This window comes from Mustelus asterias, chromosome 23, assembly GCF_964213995.1.
Source record: "Mustelus asterias chromosome 23, sMusAst1.hap1.1, whole genome shotgun sequence".
Lineage (NCBI taxonomy): Eukaryota > Metazoa > Chordata > Chondrichthyes > Carcharhiniformes > Triakidae > Mustelus > Mustelus asterias.
The window spans coordinates 16,164,402-16,188,369 of record NC_135823.1 but is presented as its reverse complement, the minus strand read 5'-3'; the positions used below and the strand labels follow the sequence as shown (position 1 = coordinate 16,188,369).

The 23,968-nt window shown below is 46.5% G+C and overlaps 1 long non-coding RNA gene across 1 annotated transcript; it reads left to right on the top strand.

Annotated features, from left to right (window-relative positions):
• Positions 1–18,266: 18,266 nt before the first annotated feature.
• LOC144510351 (uncharacterized) lies at positions 18,267–22,946 on the top strand. Its single transcript, XR_013500621.1, has 3 exons — positions 18,267–18,311; positions 18,416–18,583; positions 22,630–22,946. It is a non-coding gene; the product is annotated as an uncharacterized LOC144510351 (long non-coding RNA).
• Positions 22,947–23,968: the final 1,022 nt, after the last annotated feature.

Below are 23,968 nucleotides of genomic sequence, written 5' to 3'. Positions count from 1 at the left end.
GTTCTCCCTGTGTCTGCGTGTGTTTCCTCCGGGTGCTCTGGTTTCCTCCTACACTCCAAAGATGTGCTGGTTAGGTGCATTGACCATGCTAAATTCTCCCTCAGTGTGCGGGTTAGGTTGATTGGCCATGATAAATTGTCCCTAGTGTCAGGGGGATTAGCAGGGTAAATATGTGGGGTTACAGGGATAGGGCCTGGGTAGGATTGTAGTCGGTGCAGACTCGATGGGCCGAATGGCCTCCTTCTGCACTGTAGGGATTCTATGAACTTGTGGAAACCACCAAACTCTCCTGCAGTAACAGCAACAGTCAGCAGAAAGCAACTAGGCAGTAAAAAGTTGATGTTGCCTTTGAAATTGGCAGTGGACTGTCCTGTCTGCTATTGGACAAGTGTTCAGCTGTGCGAGGTTAGAGAGGACATTAACTAGAACGTGGAGCTTCAGAGGATCAGCCTTGGTGGCAGATTAACATCACTGCACACTGCTGGGGCTCAATGGATACGTGTTATTGCCCTCACCAAAGTGGCATCTCAGGAGTGCTCGCGCTCTTTAGATGCCATTTTGGAGACAAAATAGAACCTATAAATGAAAGAAAAGGTGCCGCAGAACCAGATTTTACAGCCAGTGTTAGTATTTAATGTTGAAAGGACATGAATGAAGTCTGACATTTTGAGAAAAGTGGAACACTGGGATTTTGGGTGATAACCCAGTCTTTTGCAATGTGTAATCTGCTTTCAAATCGGAAGGCTCAGATGATAATATAAAATGTGTTACAGCTACATCCAATCTTGAATGAGAGGAGTTCTAAATCCTGCAGAACCAGTTTAAAAATCATAAATTGCTTTCAGACTCCGTATCACAATGCTCACTGCATTTTCAACTGATTTCAATCCACTCGAGCTGATTTCACTGGATATCAATATTAATTATAAATTGTGTGGATTTAGAGTGTTGTCACTATGACTGTGCACCCCCCCCCTTAGCAATGATGTGACAGATTGGGTATCTGACTCAGCAGGGCAATCTCAGCGTCCCCACAGATCTCCTCAAGGCTTCTCACAATTGCTGCCAGACTCATAATTTGTACCAATCTTTAGCCAAAATTAGCCCGGCTGATCTGGAGTCCTTCTCTTTGCTGAGACAAAGTGTTTCGACATTCCACAATAACGTGTGCGGTTCCCGGCCACTCCTCATGGCAAATAGAATTGAACACTCCTCACTGGGAAACTCATTACCCATTGATAAACTAAATACTCTCCTGTGGCATCGGTTGCAGGCTGTCCAAATTGCTTTCTGGCATCTAAATCAGATATCTAGATCTATCAGGTATATTGTCAGCACGCTGCAGTGTAAACATGGCGGTGTCCCACTCATCATTGTGATAAAGATGATTGATTGAAGCAATAAATCAAAGACTGACATTGTTAAAGGTATTACACATCTTACAAATATTGAAGAGGTGATCTCATTGATACAATAGGCCATGTGGAAGGTGCATATCCATTTACCAAATCAGGTGGAGACACTGATGATTCACAGCTGTTACATTGTTGCACTATAGTTCAGCGCAAATATCAGTTCCCACTCCTCCCTTCTGAATCCTCTTCCTGGGCCGGCACGATGGCACAGTGGTTAGCACTGCTGCCTCACTACGCCAGGGACACGGGTTCAATTCCCAGCTTAGGTCACTGTCTGTGTGGAACATAAGAACATAAGAAATAGGAGCAGGAGTAGGCCATCTAGCCCCTCGAGCCTGCCCCGCCATTCAATAAGATCATGGCTGATCTGACGTGGATCAGTACCACTTACCCGCCTGATCCCCATAACCCTTAATTCCCTTACCGATCAGGAATCCATCCATCCGCGCTTTAAACATATTCAGCGAGGTAGCCTCCACCACCTCAGTGGGCAGAGAATTCCAGAGATTCACCACCCTCTGGGAGAAGAAGTTCCTCCTCAACTCTGTCTTAAACCAATCCCCCTTTATTTTGAGGCTGTGTCCTCTAGTTTTAACTTCCTTACTAAGTGGAAAGAATCTCTCCGCCTCCACCCTATCCAGCCCCCGCATTATCTTATAAGTCTCCATGGAGCCTGCACGTTTTTCTGCGTGGGTTTCCTCCGGGTGCTCCGGTTTCCTCCCACAGTCTGAAAGACTGCAGGTGCATTGGCCATGCTAAAGTCTCCCTCCCAGCGTACCCAAACTGTGACTAATAATACATAAACTGAAAAACTTTAAACTGTCTGGAAACACAACCCGCCCTCTTGGGGGAGGTCGACCCCAAGTTCTTAAATTCAAGCGTCTCTGAGCATCACCTGATCTCAATTCACTCTGGATCTTTCCCTGGTTTATTCTTAAAGGGACCTGCATTTCTAACATTGTCATTTGACAGGGTCTGCTGCTAGTGGGGGGCAGTGGCACAGTGGTATTGTCACTGGACTAATAATCCAGAAACGTAGGTAATGATCTGGGGACCCAGGTTCGAATCCTGCCATGGCAGATGGTGAAATTAAAATTTGTTAAAAATACGGAATTAAAAGTCTATTGAAACCATTGTTGATTGTTGTTACAACCCGTCTGGTTCACTGATGTCCTTCAGGGAAGGAAATCTGCTGTCCTTACCCAGTCTGGCCTACATGTGACTCCAGAGCCAAGGCAATGTGGCTGACTCTTAAATGCCCTCAGTGGTGGGCAATAAACGCTGGCCCAGCCAGCGACACCCACATCCCATTAATGAATCTTTTAAAAGTTAGAACTGCCCTTGAATGCTTAAGTTTTAAAATGTTTTGTATGGTAACTGGTTCAAAATGTGAGCTGATACTGGCACAGTGAGGGAGACTGGATACCTCGTGTTGTTACACTGATATAAAAGGCACCAATCACTCATAAAGGTGAGTTGATTTATTAAGAAGAGACACAGGAGAGCAGATATTCATGAATAGACTGCATTGAGGCATCAGCTACAGAACTGTGTGTGTACCCTCTGCTCAATGGCAAAAATGAAACTAAAGGCCGGAATTTTCCGACTGTTCATGCCAGCAGGATTTTCCCATCCCGCTGCAGTGAACGGTGATTTGACTTGTCGCCAAATTCCCCATCTTCACTGCAGTGGGACCATGGTGTGAACGGATGGTAAGATCATGCCCAATGTCTAGATCGCATGAGGCATTTCCTTTCTAATGATTGTCATGCAAAACATTTCTGGCCACAAAAACCACGAGATGATGCGTGTGTGATGAATTGTATCATATTAGGACGTTGGGTGTGGGAGGAGTTGTGTCATATTAGGATGTGGATAGTGGGTGATTCAGTGATGGTAATGCCATTGAATGTCAAGGGGAGGTGTTTGGATTCTCTCTTGTTGTCATTGTCTGGCACAGATGTTTCTTACCATTTATCTGCCCAAGCTTGCATATTGTCCACGTCTTGCTGCATATGGACATGGACTGCTTCAGTATCTGAGGAGTTGTGAATGGTGCTGAGCATTGTATAGTCACCAGAGAACATGTCACTTCCGACCTTGTGATGGAGGGAAGGTCATTGATGAAGCAGCTGAAGATGGTTGGGCCACGGACACTACCCTGAGGGACTCCTGCAATGATGTCCTGAAGCTGATTTGATTGACATCCAACAATCACAACCATCTACCTTTGTGCCAGGTGTGACTCCAACCAGCGGAGAGTTTTCCATTGATTCCTGAGTTTTGCTAGGGCTTCTTGATGCCACACTCAGTCAAATGCAGCCTTGATGTCAAGGGCAGTCACTCTCACCTCAGTGGTGATGCAGACAGTGAGAAACATTTCTCACAAAGCAACCTTTGGATGTTTGAGTTGAACCACACATCCGAGCCTTGTCTGAATTGTTACATCATTTGTGCATAAATAGCATGAACACCATCAGCCTCCCTGTCATTCTGGCAGAAAAATCTGGGCCAATATTTAGAATATGACTGAGCTATAACTTTAGAAAACACCCTATAACCTCTCATCCTCAGTTAGTGTTAACCCTCACAGTCAATCAGCATGTATTCACATTAGATCCAAGCTTGGCTATGATGGAGACTATAGTTTGGCACAGTTTGGCTAGAAACAAGAAGTAGGAGTAGGCCATTCGGCCCTTCGAGCCTGCTCCACCATTCATTATGATCGTGGCTGATCATCAAATTCAATATCCAGAATTCCCCTTCCCCCCTTATCCCTTTAGCCCGAGAGCTATATCTAATTTCTTCTTGAAATCACACGATGTTTTGGTCTCAACTACTTTGTGGTAGTGAATTCCACACATTCACCACCCTCTGGGTGAAGAAATTTCTCCTCACCTCAGTTCTAAAAGGTTTACCCCTCATCTTCAAACTATGACCACTCGTTCTGGACTCCCCCACCATTGGGAACATTCTTTCTGAATCTACCCTTTTAGAATTTTATAAGTTTCTATGAGATCCCCTCTCACCTCTTCTAAACTCCAATGAATATAATCCTAACTGACTTAGTCTCTCCTCATATGATCGGACACTGAGATTTGGCATAGTTTCGTTCTGATTAGATGGATGCTAGACACTGCCTTTATATCGGTTTTTCCTCAAAATAAATGAATAGAACACCTGAGATTTATGCTGACTTCAACTTGCATTTTAAATTATTTCCAAAAATACTCTTTCGTTTCAAAACAATGTAATTGGATCCCATGTGATAATATGTTTGCTCATTAAAAAAAGTGTCAGGTAGTATTTTCCTCTTTACCTCCAGTGACACAATTAAGTCAGCCTAAACCAGGAAGAGTGCGGCTTTACGACAGGTTCCTACTCGTCCATGTTGCTTTAACACACAACATAAACACAGCCTCAGAAAAACACTGTTCAATGAACAAAAGCAAAGGACTGCAGATGTCAGAAAGCTCGTTGAAATAGAAAATTGCTGGAAATACTCAGCAAGTCCGGCAGTATCGGTGGTGAAAGAAACCGTGTTAACATTTCAGCTCAATTGCTGGAATTTTGCCGGCACGTCTACCTTGGAATTGGGGAGGGTGAGGCTCGCAGAACGGCATTCTCCGATGGCCTGGAACGGGATCTTACAAGCCCCGGGCGGGCGAGGCAGTAAAATTCCAGCAAATGACTCTTTGGGTGAGATTTTCCAGCCTTGCTCGCCCCGAAATCGGAAAAGCCAGCCTGAGGTCAACAGACCTTTCTATGGTCTGCCCTTTGCCCGCTCCGATTCTCGTAACAGGCGGGATGGCAAAATTCTAGTCTTTAAGTTTATTTACAAGTGTCACAAGTAGGCTTGCATTAACACTGCAATGAAGTTGCTGTGAAAATCCCCTCGTCACCACACCCCAACCCCTGTTCGGGTACAGTGAGGGAGAATTTAGCCAATGCACCTAACTAGTACGTCTTTCGAACTGTGGGAGGAAACCGGAGCACCCGGAGGAAACCCACGCAGACACGGGGAGAACGTGCATACTCCACACAGACAGTGACCCAAGCCGGGAATTGAACCTGGGTCTCTGGTGCTGTGAGGCAGCACTGCTAACCACTGTGCCACTGCTCTGTCAGAACTAGGAAAGTTAAGGGAGATAACAGATAGGGAGGCTGGAAAAGGGGAAGGGGAGAATAGAACAAATGGGATAGAGTGCCGGGCAGGACAGATAAATAATAAAAGGGATGATGGTACAAGGTAAAAGTGGGTGGTAATGAGACAAGGAAGAAGAGAATTTTCTAGAAGGAGGAATAAAAATGAGCAGTGGTTATGATCTGAAATTATGAAACTCAATAATGCACCTGAAAGGTCGTAAAATGCCTAAAAATTGCTCCCATCTCAAACTTCTTCCAGTTCTGGCAAAAGATGGTCAATCTGAAACGTTAACTGTGTTTCACTCTTGGCAGATGGTGGGAGGTGGTGGCTCAGTGGTATTGTCATTGCGGTTATAATCCAGGGACCTGCCCTGGGGACATGGTTTCAAATCCCACCACGGCAGATTGTGGAATTTCAATTCAATTAAAAAGTCTACTGATGACCATAAAACCATCGTCGATTGTTGTAAAAATCCATCTGGTTCACTAATTGTCCCTTTAGGGAAGGAAATCTGCTGTCCTTACCTGGATTAGCTTGGTCTATGTGACGCACAGCAGTGTGGTTGACTCTTAAATGGCCTAGCTAGCCATTCTGTTGTATTCAACTGTTACAAAATCTACAAAACGGAATAAACCTGGATGAACCATCTGGCATCGACCTAGGCACTGGAAAACCTAACACTGTTGACCCTGCAAATAGCTGGGGGTTGTACCAAAATTGGGAGAGCTGTTTCACAGACTAGTCAAGCAACAGCCTCTAGTTCCTCAGAAGACTAAGGAAATTTGGCATGTCTGCTACGACACACACCAACTTTTACAGATGTACCATAGAAAGCATTCTCTCTGGTTGTATCACAGCTTGGTATGGATCCTGCTCTGTTGAAGACCACAACAATGTACAAAGGGTTGTGAACGTAGCCCAGTCCATCACGCAAACCAACCTCCCATCATCCGTCTACACTTCCCGCTGCCTCAGAAAAACAGCCAGCATAATCAAGGACCCCACGCACCCCGAACATATTCTCTTCCACCTTTTTCCATCAGGAAAAAGATACAAAAGTCTGAGGTCACGTACCAACCGACTCAGAACAGCTTCTTCCCTGCTGCCATCAGACTTTTGAATGGACCCACCATATATTAAGTTGATCTTTCTCTGCACCCTAGCTATGCCTGTAACACTACATTCTGCTCTCTCCTTTCCTTCTCTATGTACAGTATGCTTTGTCTGTATAGTGCGTAAGAAACAATACTTTTCACTCTATGCTAAAACATGTGATAATAATAAATCAAATCAAATGCCTGACATAGTCAGACTCACCTTAACATAGCTTACAGACAATGCCCTAGACAGCACCATCACCAAGGCAGGACAGACCCAGCAGGGGTGGTCAGGTCCTGGTGAAGTAACAAACAAGAGGGAAAAATATGCCTGATCTCATCCTCACGAACACTAATTAGTTATAGCCAAAGAGGTTGACTTGCCTGCCGCAGATGCATCTGTCCATGACAGTATCGGCAGGAGTGACCACCACACAGTCCTCGTGGAGATAAAGCCCCATTTTCACGCTGAGGATACCCTACATTGTGTTGTGCGGCACTATCACCATGCTAAATGGGACAGACTTTGAACAGATCTAGAAACTCAAGAATGGGCATCCATGAGGCGCTATGCGTCATCAACAACAGAATTGTACTCAGCCGTAATCTGTAACCCCACAGCTCGGCATATCCCCCACTCTACCATTGCCATCAAGCAGGTGATCAACACTGGTTCAATGAAGAGTGTAGGAGGACATGCCAGGGACAGCACCAGGCATACCTAAAAATGAGGTTTCAATGTTAATTCCGATGCTAGAAAATGGTGGAAGAATGATACAGAGGTTTGTCTTTTACCTTCAGCAAGTTTATTCTACAAACAGCTCTGTCAAGTTACAAACTCCTTATGGTTCCCCACACCCAATTCTTCCAGTTGTGTCCATTTATAATCTTTAGGAGGTTGAGGCAATGATCATCAGCTGCCTTTAGCAATACGATTAGCTTAACTATGTCATTGCCAAAGGATGCAATTGCTGATACATTGACAGTTAACCTGGTGAAGCTACAACATGACTTGCATGGCTCCCGAGAGATATGCCCTTTCTGCAATCTTGGAGAGTCCGTGGACCATGTCTAAGTTAAATGTTTTAGGCTGCACAAACTTTTTCATTTTCTCAAAAATCTTTTACTGATGTTTGTTTGCACTTCTGTCCCACGCTCCTGATCTATGGGCATCCACTGCAGAGGGGCGCGGGGAAGGCGGAGGACCTCCTCGTGAACCTGCTCCTGGGCCTGGCCAGACTCGCCACCAACAGGTCCAGGCAGCGTGCGACCAAGGGGGTCGCCTGACCTGACCATCTGCCCCTCTACTGTGGCTATATTCACGGCCAGGTGTCCCTGAAGAGGGAGCATGCGGTGTCCAAGGGCACCACTGAGGCCTTCCGTGCCCGCTGGGCATTGTAGAGGCTGGGGTGTATTATCGACCCCAATAATCACATTTTGATTTGATGTTTTAAGTTTCCTTTCTACTTTATCTTCTGTTTCGGGCGGTTCCCCTCCTTTTGGGAGCTGCCCCTTTTTGATTTAGTTTAATTAGTTATAGCCAAAAAGATTGACTAGCGTGGCAAACAGCATAAGCAGCAAGTCATAAACAGAGCTAAGTGATCCCACAACCAATGGATCATCTCTAAGTTCTGCAGTCCTGCTACATCCAGCTGTAAATTGTGGTGGACAATTACAAGATGCATCATAAGGTCAGAAGTGGAGATGTTCACCGATGATAGCACAATGTTCAGTATCATACACAGCTCCTCAGATACTGAAGCAGCCCATGTCCAAATGCAGCAAGACCTAGACAATATCCAGGCTTGGGCTGACAAGTGGCAAATAACATTCACACCACACAAGTGCCAGGCAATGTCTATCTCCAACAAGAGAGGATCTCACCATCATTACCCCTTGACATTCAATGGCCTTACCATCAGTGATTCCCCCATTATCAACATCCTGGAGGTTGCCATTGACCAGAAACTGAACTGGACTAGCCATATAAATACTGTGGCTACAAGAGAGGGTTAGAGGCGAGGAATCCTGCGACAAGTAACTCATCTCCTGACTCCACAAAGCCTGTCCACCATCTACAAGGCACAAGTCAGGAGTGTGATGGAATACTAAGATAAAAGCAACATACTGTGGATGCTGGAATCTGAAACAAAAACAGAAACAAAAAAGTGAAGTAAAAAAGTTTATTTATTAGTCACAAGTAAGGCTCACATTAACACTGCAATGAAGTTAGTGTGAAATTCCCCTAGTCGCCACACTTCAGCACCTGTTTGGGTCAATGCATCTAACCAGCATGTCTTTCGGACTGTGGGAGGAAACCGGAGCACCCAGAGGAAACCCACGCAGACTCCGCACAGGCAGTGACCCGGGCAGGGAATCGAACTCGAGTCCCTGGCTAGCCACCGTGCCGCCCCAAAAACAGAAACAGAAACTTAAAATGCGGGAAAATTGGAAGATTTTCCAGCATTTTCTGTTTTTGTGTGCGATGGAATATTCTCCCCTTACCTGAATGGGTGCAGCTCCAACAATATTCAAGAAGCTTAACACTATTCAGGACAAAGCAGCCCGCTTGATTGGCACCCCTTCCACAAAGATCCACTCCCTCCATCACTGATCTACGCTTGCATAGTGTACCATCTACAAGATGCACTGCAGCAACTCACCAAGGCTCCTTAGGCAGCACCTTCCAAACCCATGACCAATACCATCTAGAAGGACGAAAGCAGCAGATACATGGGAACACCACCACCTGGAAGTTCCCCTCCAAGCCACTCACCATCCTGACTTGGAATTATAGCACCGTTCCTTCAATGTTGCTGGGTCCAAATCCTGGAACTCCTTCCCAAACAGCACTGTGGGTGTACCTACACCTCGCACTGCAGTGGTTCAAGAAGGCAGCTCACCACCACCTCCTCAAGGGCAATTAGGGATGGGCAGGGAACGCTGGTCTAGCCAGCAATGCCCACATACCCTGAATGGATAAAGAAAATACTACCAAACCTGTTGAGGATTCCCAGTGTTCCCTGTTATTAAATTGCTTTTACCACAATCAGTATATCCCTCAAACATCAAAACTGCTCCCAATTCCAGAGCTTTTCATGCTCTGGGCAAGATGAAGATGACCTTGATTGGGTGGAGTTTGCACATTCTCCCCGTATCTGCATGGGTTTCCTCCGAGTGCTCCAGTTTCCTTCCGCACTCCAAAGATGTGCGGGTTAGGTCCATTAACCTAAATTCACCCTGGTGTCAGGGGGATTAGCAGGGTAAATGTGTGGGGTTACGGGGATGGGGCCTAGGTGGGATTGTGACCATTACAGATTAAATGGGCCGAATGGCCTCTTTCTGCACTGTAGGGATTCTATGATTCCTTTGTCTTTGTGAATATTCATTGTCTACAGCTGCACATTTGAAAAATAAAACTTTCTGGACAATACCCACAGTGAAGAGAAAGTCTCCATTGAACAGAAAGCTAACATGATGAACTATTGTGTCCTTTTTATCACAGACATATGAAAGAGCTTTACCCCGATCTCCATAACACATGATCACACTTTGTGCTGAAACTGTTGATGCGTTAAGAGAAATAAATGTCAGGGAAGTCCAGGAGTTTTCAGAGAGGACAGGGGAATTAATTAATTTTAAAGAGATTCCCAAATAATCCCTCAAGATTTGGAAAGCATTGAGTAAGAAGAGACTCTCTTCCTCCAAGCAATGCGAACCCAGGTCTTCAGAGACAGTCTTTTCAAAAGAGTTACATTACTCAATGATCTAGAATTGCATTAGAGCAAGTGTGTTATTCAACAGCTAAAATAAATCAGGTTTACTGTGGATTCCTTAGTCAGTCTCACATGGTTAGTGATGGCATTAAAACAATCAGGAAGATTTTCTGTAACGTAATCATTGTGTTATCAGAAATGTACTATTGCGCTATTAGATTGCACAGCGTGGTTTGCTTAATGGGCGGGATACATGGAAATTGTACATCATGTTCTGAAATTGCTGTCTGTATTCAACAACAAAGAGGCAATGATGAAAGTGAAACATTATTGGTCTGATGCTGATGAACATAGCATGGCAGTTGCTAGGCCACAGACTGGCAAAGGCAGGAAAGGCACTTACTTAGTCAAACATTGAGGGAAAAGCACTTTGATCATCCTCCATTGCCGATGACAACAAAAGCAAAAAGAGATGAATCAATGCTTCAAAGGTTTGAGATCATGAAAGCATGATAATATAATCAATTGTCCACACTCAGTTATCTCACCTTTAGATTTTCAGTTCCCAATTTCCATAAATTATCTGCAATACTTATTATCTTTACTCCAGCCAAAATTTGCATTTAAGTAAAGATTTTTTTATAGATTCCAGTGATAATTTGTTTACTGGTCTACTTGCGGACGCTTGATGCTATCTTATTTTTCCAAACCATCACTAACACTGATATTTCAGGCAACGGGAAGAGCGTATATATCCAATGACTGAGGTGATGTTGTTTGGAATATGGGCAGGGTGTAACTACATTCGGGACATTGAGCTGACATGTTATGCTACCACCTGCATCGCAAAAATGTTTCAGAAGAGAAACCAAAGTAATTTCCATCAGATTTCCCTCCTGGTTGCCATGTTAGCCGATACGGTTAAGTGTTTTCTTTCCTCAGCTTCTGTCCCTCTTTCATTCTAATCTTTTATTCTTTCATGGGATGTGGATGTCGTTGGCAAGGCCAACATTTGCTGCTCATCCCTAATTGCCCCACTAAGCCATTTCAGAGGGCAGTTAAGAGCCAACCATATTCATAGAATCATAGAATCCCTACAGTGCTGGAAAAGGCCATTTGGCCCATCAAGCCTGCACCGACAACAATCCCATCCAGGCCCTATCCCCATAACCTCACGTATTTACCCTGCTAATCCACCTGATACTAAGGGGCAATTTAGCATGGCCAATCAACCTAACCTGGACTGTGGGAGGAAACCGGAGCACCCGGAGGAAACCCACGCAGACACAGGGAGAACGTGCAGACTCCGCACAGTCACCCAAGGCCGGAATTGAACCAGGGTCCCTGGTGTAGCGAAGCAGCAGTGTTAACCACTGTGCCACCATGCTGCCCATTGCCGTGCCGGAATAATTTCCTTCCCTAAAGGGCACTGGTGAAGCAGATGGGTTTTTACAACAATCGATATTTTACTGGTCACCGTTACTGAGGCAAGCTTTAGACTTCAGATTTATTTATTCCACCAGCTGCCATGATGGAATTTGAACCCATGACTTGATTAGACTTGATTAGCTGTAAAGACTCACATTCCAATCATTATTCATGTAAATTGAGTTTGTCTCTTTGTGCCCTGTTTGTGATCAGAACTCCCACCCACCTGACGAAGGAACAGCGTTCCGAAAGCTAGTGGCTTTTGCTACCAAATAAACCTGTTGGACTTTAACCTGGTGTTGTTAGACTTCTGACTGTGTTTACCCCAGTCCAACGCCGGCATCTCCACATCATGACTCTCCAGGATAACCAGGTCCATTCCTCCATCACACCCAACACCTCACCCCCTTCCCATGACACATTCCCATGCAACCTTTACCTTCTCCCTGCTCACCATCCCAGGGCCTAAACACCCCTTTCAGGTGAAGCAGTGCTTCACATGCACCTCCTTCAATCTGGTCTATTGCATTCGCTGCTCTCAATGTGGTCTACTCTACATCGGAGAGACCAAACTCAGACTGGGTGACCGCTTTGCTGAACACCTTCAGTCCGTCCGCAAGCAGGACCCAGGCCTTCCTGTCGCTTGCCACTTCAACACACCCCCCTACCCTCCTGTCCACATGTCCGTCCTTGACCTTTTGCAATGTTCCAGTGAAGCTCAACTCAAACTGGAGGAACCGCACTTATCTTCCAGTACTTTACAACCTTCCGGACTCAACATTGAGTTCAACAACTTCAAAGCGTGAACTCCCTCCTCCACCTTCACCCCATTCCCATTTATTTTCTTTCATTTAATTTTATCTTATTTATTTATTTTCATTTATTCCTGCGTTCCATTTTTCCACCTTTTTTTAAAATCCCGCTTTCTATCTTTTCCCCCCCATTACGACCCGCCCTCCCCTCACTCTACTAGGGCCATCTGTTACATGTCTGAGGTTGTCCTTTGACACTGCTGACCTTTGCTCTGCCATTTACACATTCTGATCTCTCAATGTGCCGCTATCAGCACCCTTCTTAACCATGGTTACCACCATTTGCATTCCCTTTGTCTTTGGTCTGTGACATCTTTCTCAATCCCCCCACTCCTCACCCTCACAGTGTGAATATCATCCTATTTTCTATTGTCTTCGGCTCTGACTCAAAACGTTGGCTCTATTCTCTCTCCACAGATGCTGTCAGACCTACTGAGATTTTCCAGCATTTTCTGTTTTTGTTGTGTGAGAGCAATTAAACAACTATTTTAGTTCTGTCTTCACATTGCGGCAGTGTGGCACAGTGGTTAGCCCTGCTGCCTCACAGCGCCAGAGACCCAAGTTCGATTCCATCCTCGGGCGACTGTCTGAGTGGAGTTTGCACGTTCTCCCTGTGTCTGCGTGGATTTCCTCCTGGTCCTCCAGTTTCCACCCACACTCAAAAGACGTGCAAGTTAGGCCAGGTTAGGCCATGTTAAATTGCCCCTTAGTGTCCAAAGAAGTGTAGGTTCAGTGGGTTAGCATTGGTAAATGCACAGTGATATGGGGATAGGGCAGTGGGGGTGGGCCTGGGTAAGATTCTCTTTCAGAAAGTCGGTGCAGACCCGATGGGCTGAATGGCCTCCTTCTGCACTGTAGGGATTCTATGATTCTATGAATGTTGGAGTATTCATCCTTTTTGTTGTCAATCAGGAGGTGAGAGAGAATTTGATTCAAAATCGACTCCTTCAGTTCTTTGATCAAAGGCAGGTGTGATGAATAATGTATAATTTTAACTTGCTTTCATCGTTAAGAAAGGTGACAATGGTTTCAGTTTGGGGTTTTTTTATGAACCTTGGTGCCTGGGAGTCTGGGTAGTCTTATGACCAAGAGGCTTCAGATCTTCTGAGTTTGTTTGTATATAATCTGATTTTAATGAGGTTAAAGAGATGAGTTAAAAGGGGTTAAAAGTTCAGTGATTCTGAAAAAACAAAGTGAATAAAGCTTTCCTCTTGCCTGGCATCAGTGACCCGGGGACACCGAGCCAGAAGCAAAGGGAGTGAGAGAGGAGGGTGCACAGGGGCTAGGGGCTGAGGGCTGGGGGGGGGGGGGGGGGCGGGGGTGTTCAGAGTGCACTTGCCAGGGAGGGAAGAGTGGGATTTGAAGTTCCGCTCATTCTGACTGGCAGCATTGGTGGAGAATTGTACGTAATTGGCAGACTTGGCATTGGTGGCCTTTATGAGGTATTTGTGACTGGCAGAATGTCACCAAAGCAGCCTGTAGAGAAACAACAGCTGAAGGTGGTGCTGACTTTGGCTGTTCCTGGGAACACCAGATCATCCTATGGGAGACTGCCAATGTCTGACATTCCCCGAGGTACTGGTATCCAGTGTGACTGCATACACTGTGCTGGGCCCCTCGGCCCTCTAGATCTGTAAGGAATATGCTCCCACTCTGTGGCTCCTCCTATTGGTCCTCCTGCTGGTTCTCAAGCCCCCATGCCGACGCTATAGTTGAGAAAACCCACCAATGCCTCTACTTTCTCAGGAGGCTAAGGAAATTTGGCATGTCAGCTACGACTCTCACCAAAGTTTACAGATGCACCATAGAAAGCATTCTTTCTGGTTGTATCACAGCTTGGTATGGCTCCTGCTCTGCCCAAGACCGCAAGGAACTACACAAGGTCGTGAATGTAGCCCAATCCATCACGCAAACCAGCCTCCCATCCATTGACTCAGTCTACACTTCCCGCTGCCTTGGAAAAGCAGCCAGCATAATTAAGGACCCCACGCACCCCGGACATTCTCTCTTCCACCTTCTTCCGTCAGGAAAAAGATACAAAAGTCTGAGGTCATGTACCAACCAACTCAAGAACAGCTTCTTCCCTGCTGCTGTCAGACTTTTGAATGGACCTATCTCGCACTAAGTTGATCCTTCTCTACACCCTAGCTATGACTATAACACTACATTCTGCATCCTCTCCTTTCTTTCTCTATGAACGGTATGCTTCGTCTGTATAGCACAAGAAACAATACTTTTCACTGTATGTTAATACATGTAACAATAATAAATCAAAATCAAAATCCTCCTGCTGGTCCTCCTAGTCCTCCTGCTAATCCTCCTGGTCCCTCCTGCTGGTCCTCCTGGTCCTCCTCCTGCTGGTCCTCCTGGTCCTCCGGCTGGTCCTCCTGCTGGCCCTCCTGCTAGTGCTCCTGGTCCCTCCTGCTGGTCTTGCTGGTCCTCCTGCTGGTCTTGCTGGTCCTCTTGCAGGTCCTCCTGTAGGTCCTCCTGGTCCTCCTGCTGGTCCTCCTGGTCCTCCTCCTGGTCCTTCTGCTGGTCCTCCTACTGGTCTTGCTGGTCCTCCTGCAGCTCCTCCTGCTGGTCCTCCTGGTCCCTCCTACTGGTCCTCCTGCTGGTCCTCCTGCTGGTCCTCCCGGTCCTCCTGCTGATCCTTCTGCTGGTCTCCTGGTCCTTCTGCTGGTCTCCTGGTCCTCCTGCTGGTCCTTCTGCTAGTCCTCCTGGTCCTCCTGCTACTCCTCCTGCTGGTCCTTCTGCTGGTCCTCCTGCCGGACCTCGTGGTCCCTCATGCTGGTCCTCCTGCTGGTCCTCCTGCTGATCTCCTGCTGGTCCTTCCTGCTGGTCCTCCTGCTGGTCCTCCTGCTAGTCGTCCTTCTGGTCCTCCTGCTGGTCCTCCTGGTCCCTCCTGCTGGTCCTCCTGCTGTTCCTCCTGCTGTTCCTCCTGCTGCTCCTCCTCCTGGTCTTGCTGGTCCTCCTGCTGGTCCTCCTGCTGGTCTTGCAGGTCCTCCTGCTGGTCCTCGTGCTGGTGCTGATATTAATGCTGCCAGGCATCTTTGTCTTCATCTGTGGCCCAAACTAAACAGCATTATTGGCTGATCTGACAGGTCAAAGCTTCAAAGGGAAAGTCTCACAAACCTCAAAGCTAGTGAAAGCAGCATGGAAAATAATGAAGGAAAACTTGTTGAACAAGTGTGGTGAGAAAATTCTTTTCACACGGCTAGACAAGAACGCAGATCTGAGCTTTCAGTACACGGGGGAATTTTTACTAATTATCTCTCTGGCCTCTCAGTTGCTAACATATTCTTGTCTTGATTTTGTTCATGAGTTGCAGTAAGCCCAGGAAATCGGTGACCCCACAATTAAACCCCTGTTCACCCCGCATACTGACCTAGTCACATATTTCAATGGGCAACAGCCTCTCAATAGGGAGATACTCCCGAGCTGCAGTCCAGTACAGATTGGCGCCTCCTTCCTGAAACACCGGGCAGGATTTTCCAGCCACACTCATCCCAAACCCGGAAAATCCCGCTCGAGATCAACGGGCCTTTGCATGGTTGGTCTCCCCGCCTGCTGCGATTCCCGTGGCGGGAGGGATGGGAAAATTCCCCCCACTGTGTATTTAAAGGCACATCCGTCTTCCAGACCCTATTGCTCCTGGAAATTAAAACTCCTCACCATGAGTTCAAATCCCACCATGGGATGGGAGAATATAAATACACTTAATTAATTAATTATATCTGGAATAAAAATCTATTATTAGTAATGGCGACGATGCAACTATCAATAGTTGTAAAAACCCATCTAGTTCACCGGCATGGTGGCACAGTGGTTAGCACAGCCGCCTCACAGCGCCAGGGACCTGGTTTGATTCCCAGCTTGAGTCACTGTTTGTGTGGAGTCTGCACGTTCTCCCCGTGTCTGCGTGGGTTTCCTCCGGGTGCTCTGGTTTCCTCCCACAGTCCGAAAGACGTGCTGGTTAGGTGGATTGGCCATGCTAAACTTTCCCTCAGTGTACCCAAACAGGCTCCGAAGTGCGGCGACTAGGGGATTTTCACAGTAACTGCATTGCAGTGTTAATGTAAGCCTACTTGTGACACTAATAAATAAGCTAATGTCCTTTAAGGAAGGAAATCTGCTGTCCTTACCTGGTCTGGCCTACATGTGATTCCAGAGCCACAGCAATGTGGTTGACTCTCTGAGCGAGCCATTCACTTGTACCCGTGAAGTCAGCTCGCTACCATCTTCCCAAGGGCAATTAAGGATGGGCAATAAATGTTGGCCCTGCGAGCCACGCCCACATCACCAGATTAAAAGGAAATCCCTCAAACCAGACTTCTCCATGCAAAATCCAAATAAATTGCTGTAAAGAATTGATACATCACAAATTAATGCTATCAAAGATCTTTAGCAGCCGTTGGAGAAAGAGGCCCTAACCACTATGCCAACTCCAGCCACCATGCCAACTCCGACCAGCATGCCAACTCCGACCAGCATGGCAACTCTGACCACCATGCCCAACTCCGACCACCACGCCAACTCTGACCAGCATGGCAACTCTGACCAGCATGGTAACTCTGACCAGCATGGCAACTCTGACCAGCATGGTAACTCTGACCAGCATGGCAACTCTGACCAGCATGGTAACTCTGACCACCATGCCCAACTCCGACCACCATGCCAACTCCGACTAGCATGGCAACTCTGACCAGCATGGCAACTCTGACCACCATGCCCAACTCCGACCACCACGCCAACTCCGACCAGCATGGCAACTCTGACCAGCATGGCAACTCTGACCACCATGCCCAACTCCGACCACCACGCCAACTCCGACCAGCATGGCAACTCTGACCAGCATGGCAACTCTGACCAGCATGGCAACTCTGACCACCATGCCCAACTCCGACCACCACGCCAACTCTGACCAGCATGGCAACTCTGACCAGCATGGCAACTCTGACCAGCATGGCAACTCTGACCACCATGCCCAACTCTGACCACCATGCCCAACTCCAACCACCACGCCAAATCCAACCACCATGCCAACTCTGACCACCATGCCAACTCTGACCAGCATGGTAACTCTGACCAGCATGCCAACTCTGACCACCATGCCAACTCCAACCAGCGTGGCAACTCCAACCACCATGCCAAATCCGACCACCATGTCCAACTCCGACCACCATGCCAACTCTAACCAGCATGGCAACTCCAACCACCATGCCAAATCCGACCACCATGCCAAATCCGACCACCATGCCAACTCCGACCAGCATGGCAACTCTGACCAGCACGCCAACTCTGACCAGCATGGTAACTCCGACCAGCACGCCAACTCTGACCAGCATGTTAGCTCCGACCAGCATGGCAACTCCAACCAGCATGGCAACTCTGAGCAACCCACCCACTCCAGTGGTTGCAGCATTCAGCCAGCACTAAGTGCTGGACTGGACACACTGGGTGGAATTCTCTGGTCTCATTCACCCTGGCCCCGCCGCCAGCGAGAACAGAGAATTTGGCACTCAGCCAAACCTTCATCCATAGCAGTGGGAGCGGAGAATCCCGGCTGCGGGCGAGGTCAGACAAGCCGGGCCCTCCACAGGGAAACGTGGGTGGCTTGTCTGGAATGTTTAGCGGGGGAAAGGCACACTAAACTGGCCTTGAGGGGTGTGCAGGAAGAGATTCTCTCCTGAAAGGCAGTGAGTAATGGCACAACATGGGAGGGAGTGGTGTTATAGTTTGTGTGACCTTCTACGAATATAAATACAAATATTCCAGCTGACTTCTTGTTTCTTTAACCCAGGAGTCCAGTTGCTGGCAGTTCATTACGAGGATGTTGTGGGACATTGAGGAGCAGGAGATGCATTAAATATTTGTTCCTGAGTGTTGACAGGATGATTAGTTTAGAGGGAGGAGTCGGTATCCAGTTCTTGGTGATGTTGAGTAAATGTTCATCCCTCGCTGTAATACAGTAAGGGGATGTGGCTGGATTCCCAGATAGCAGCTGGCAGTTGGTGACTACCCAAACGTATGGATTCCAAAACACAATCCTGAAAAGCGCACTCATTTTCTCCTGTTGAGCTGGGAACTACCTTTCTGTTTCCCCCAAACCTTCATTGAATTATGGGGGGGAAAAAAGCAAGTTAAAGTTGATGGATTGCGAATAAAATGCCTGCATACAGTCACAGTGCGGTTGCAAGTTATTTGCGGCTGATGAGATCACTGTAGTATTAAGCCCAACATGCAGTAATTCTGTTTGAATGTCTATAATAATTCAAGTTTTATTTCCACATTAACTAACCCCCCGACAGAAATTGGCAGCAGCAGGGAGCTTCGAACATCAGAAACAGATCAAGGCTGGCATTTCCCTCGCAGTCACACCAGCCCTGTTTTTATTTAATTCATACCTAACTCGCTCACTGAGACGCCCCGGTTCTCCCCAAATGTTTTGCATTCGGGAGCAAGGATGTTCTCATCACAAAGCATCCAACACAAGGGATGAAGTCACAGACTCCAACACGTAAACAAACCCAAAACAGTTGCCAAACCTGTATGTTTTTTCTCTACAAACACAGTGATAAATCAAAGCTGTGTCGGTATCTGATAAAGACTCCTGTTGAAACGAGGGGGAGGGTGAAATCTCTGTGTTTCTATTTACTGTCAGTAACTGCAGCCATTCTTTGTTGTGGCGTGCCTCTGTCCAGATCGCACAACGATTACACACTGCTCCCTGTGCAGCCTCAGTGAATCAGTCATGTTCTGCTCCATTGTGGTGGCGGTGTTGCTAAGTTTCCATAAACACATGGTTTGTGTAAACTAATGTGATAACAGAAAATAATTCTAGTTTTACAAAGAGCAACTCGCAGTTAATAACCCTCTCTGCGCTGTCTTAACTCCTTAAAAGTAAAGTTTATTTATAAGTCACTAGTAGGCTTACATTAACACTGCAATTAAGTTACTATGAAAATGCCTTTGAAGACTGCAATTCTTTTTAACATTTAAAGTTTTTCAAGTTGTAAATTTTATTCATTAGTGTCACAAGTAGGCTCACATTAACACTGCAATGAAGTTAATGTAAAAATCCCCTAGTCGCCACACTCCGGCGCCTGTTTGGGTACACTGAGGGAGAATTTAGCATGGCCAATTCACCTAACCAACACGTCTTTCGGACTGTGGGAGTGAAGCAGTTGAGGCTACCTCACTGAATGTTTTTAAGGCAAGGATAGATACATTTTTGAACAGTAAAGGAATTAAGGGTTATGGTGAGCGGGCGGGTAAGTGGAGCTGAGTCTACGAAAAGATCAGCCGTGATCTTACTGAATGGCGGTGCAGGCTCGAGGGGCCAGATGGCCTACTCCTGCTGCTATGTTCTTATGTTCTAAGTAAGAAGTCTCACAACACCAGGTTAAAGTCCAACAGGTTTATTTGGTAGCAAATAACATAAGCTTTCGGAGCACTGCTCCTTCGTCAGATGGAGTGGAAATCTGCTCTCAAACAGTGCAAACAGACAAAATCAAGTTGCAGAATACTGATTAGAATGCGAATCCTACAGCCAGCCAGGTCTTAAAGGTACAGACAATGTGGGTGGAGGGAGGTGGAGAGACCTGGCTGGCTGTAGGATTCGCATTCTAATCAGTATTCTGCAACTTGATTTTGTCTGTTTGCACTGTTTGAGAGCACATTTCCACTCCATCTGACAAAGGAGCAGTGCTCCGAAAGCTTATGGTATTTGCTACCAAATAAACTTGTTGGACTTTAACCTGGTGTTGTGAGACTTCTTACCGTGTTCACCCCAGTCCAACGCCGGCATCTCCACACCTTGTGTTCTAAACCAGGGCACCAAAGTAAGGTTGTTTAATAGAGTAATGGACACATTATAAGAGGGTTTTCGTTGCTGCTGTATCATGCACTGGTCAGAAAACATCTGGAATACTGTACATTATCTAGTCTTGTCATGGGAAAAATATTATTACCCTTGAGAACACACAGAGTTGAGCAACGTGAATGAGTTATAAGAAAAAAAGTTTTAGTCGTTGGACTTGTTTTCCTTTTGTAAAGAGGATTAAAGGGACCTAATTGAAGTTTTAAGATGAATGAGTTAGTTTTAACTCCGGACAGCAGTCAGGGGACTTAAGTGGAGAGTGAGTCATCTTGCACCGCCCCCCCCCACCCCCATACCACCCCTCCGCCTCCCTGCCCCCCATGGAGGGGGAGTGATTCAGGAGATTTTAACTAGTAAGCATCATTTACATGCTCCAAAGCCAGAAAGAAATACTTCACCACTGAACATTTCATCCAAGCCTGGTGGGTGTGGGACTGTGAGAGGAGGGATCAGGGGTGGAATTTTCCCCCAAAAATGGCAAAGTGTCAGGTCCTGACTGGAAACCAGCGTGTTTCTGCTTGGCCAAGCTAAAATGCCCCGTAGTGTCAGAGAGATTAGCAAGGGTTACAGGATAGGGCCTGTGCGGGATTGTGGTCGGTGCAGCCTCAATGGGCCGAATGGCCTTCTTCTTCACTGTAGGGATTCTATGATAGAGGAGTAAAGGGTTTTTTTTACCAGATAGGGATGGTGACAGAAGATTTAAAGGAGAACGGGGCACTGCGTGCTGAGAGCGAACCTTCATCTGAATTAGCCAACACTGGCACCAGAAAGGGAAGTTGGATGGTCTGCAGTTTAGTGGAAATATGATTGAGGTGGGTCTTGTGGACAGGCTAGACTGGGAGAGGGCATGAGGGGAGATAGCAGAGAGGCTACAGAAGGTTGCATGTCCAGGTGAGTACAGGGGAAGTTTTAGAGGATATTTGGCTTGATGGGCTAGGAGAAGGGAGGGAAACAACTGAGGCATCTGACTGAATGGTCTCAGTGACAAAGAATTTCATGAGCTTCTCACTCATATTGTTGGAGGGGAGGGTGGAGAGCGTGGGGTGAGGTATATTATATATTTAAGCGGTTGTAGATTGCTTTTAGAGCTGATCACATGATTTGATGACGATGTCATTAGGGTGTTGCACAAGCTGCAGTTTGTTCTCTGGACAGGCAAATGCTCCAAGGATAAAGCTGTTGTTAATTTGAATCTACACGTGCAGACCACATCTTTTCTTTTTGCTTAAAGCCCACAACCCCCCCAAACACGATTAGGACACAGTAAGGTTAGGAAGAGAGCCTACAGTAGCAAAAAGAAGTCAGGGACTACCTTTACACTGGAGGACAATCCTGGGATAGTGAGCAGCTTTGGAACACAGAAGCAGGACACAATAGTGTTACAAGAATATGCTTTAAAAAATTACAGTTTCTAATTCTCCTTTGTCGGACTGGATTTTAAAAAACAATCCTATTAAGACAATGGAGAACTGCCAGGGTGGCACGGTAGCACAGTGGCTAGCACTGCTGCTTCACAGCTCCAGGGACCTGGGTTCGATTCCTGGCTTGGGTCACTGTCTGTGTGGAGTTTGCACGTTCTCCTCGTGTCTGCGTGGGTTTCCTCCGGGTGCTCCGGTTTCCTCCCACAGTCCAAAGATGTGCGGGTTAGGTTGATTGGCCATGCTAAAATTGCCCTTAGTGTCCTGGGATGCGTAGGTTAGAGGGATTAGTGGGTAACTATGTAGGGATATGGGGGTAGGGCCTGGGTGGGGTTGTGGTCGGTGCAGACTCGATGGGCCGAATGGCCTCTATCTGTGCTGTAGGGTTTCTAAGATTCTAAGATTCTAAGAATATACGACTTGCATTCCACCCAAACCCCTCCACCCCCAGGAGCAGGAAGGACCCCATCTCCTGTTGGCTTTGGCACTGTCCTGAAACTTCAAAAGTTTCTGAGTTGAGGTGTCAAAATGTAATTACCTGTTCTACAAAACAATGACTATCGCAGATAATCAAATTCCTCTGAAATATACAAGCAGCAGTGCTTTTAAGAACTGTTTACCAAGCCAGAGTAGAGAGAGATTATAATGCTGTACTAAAAGATGCTAGGAAGCGGTTTTTTTCTCTCTCTCTCTCTATATCGAATGTTTTGCATCCAGATATGCAAAATAACCACTCTGGGAAGAGGAATCGACTGCAAACTGAGATCTTTTGGGAATAAAACATGGAAATCTGTCCCATACAGCAACACCAGGAAGACAACTGAACAAGACAGCTGCCGTGTGGAATAGCACATCGGGACTTGCCAAAGCACAGTCAACTTCTTTGATTGTTTATCTTCTTCACAAACTGTAAAACGTCTTTAAGCCTATCCTCTTATTCTAACATCTGTACTAGTGTGTGTGTGGGCCCACGGAATGTGTGTGACTTATGAAGAGTGGGTGAGATTTTTTTTAAATTCAGTGAGTAGTGTGAATAAACTCATCCTGTTCTGTGATTCAACTCAGAAAAACTGTCTGGCTAATTCTTTGTTATTTGAAGGTGTACATAGTGGGTCTCCTGCAATATTGCCAAAGCGCATCCTCGCTAAACTCACAAAATTCCTTTTGCATTCAGGCTTGGAGTGATAGGATAAGGGAGTCTTTTTTTATCCCTCCACTCGTGTCCATAGCAACAGAGTTTTAGGTGGTCCAGCCAGGTGTGGAAGTGAATAGTTAATCTAGTTGTCCACTATGTCCTTTCAAGTCTGTGTCCCTTTGACTTTAGGGAGCAGGAATGAGGACCGTACCAGGGCAATGATCAGGGTGAGAAAGAGAAATAATTTTAATGGAGATCAGGGCAGCACAGTAGTTAGCACTGCTGCCTCACAGAGCCAGGGACCCGGGTTCGATTCCCGGCTTGGGTCACTGTTTGTGCGGAGTCTGCACGTTCTCCCCATGTCTGCGTGGGTTTCCTCCGGGTTCTCCGGTTTCCTCCCACAGTCTGAAAGATGTGCTGGTTAGGTGCATTGGGCCATGCTAAATTCTTCCTCAGTGTACCCAAACAGGCGCCAGAGTGTGGCGACTAGGGGATTTTCACAGTAACTTCATTGCAGTTTAATGTAAGCCTACTTGTGACACTAATAAATAAAATTTAAATCTTTAACTGATAAGCAAGAACAGTCCATGGTGCAGCCTAGCCTGCCTCTCCCCCTGCCCCCCATTCCCTATAGAGTTGATAATCCATCATTTCCAGGTGTTTTACCAAACATTTTTTTCGCATTGCGATCCTCCACAGTCAAACAGCATCTGGTTCATCTTTAGGTGGTTGGCCCAAAAATAAACCCACAGTGCTTCTTCACTAACTGCAGTTTGTCTATTGTACAGATCCCAGTGGTCTACAGAATGGTGGATAATTCCTTGTTTGGGAGTGATACTTCTCCTGTAGAAATGCACGATGGAGTGAATCTAATGAGAACGGGGCCCACTAGCACCCACGGGACAGGACCCCTCCCAGAAA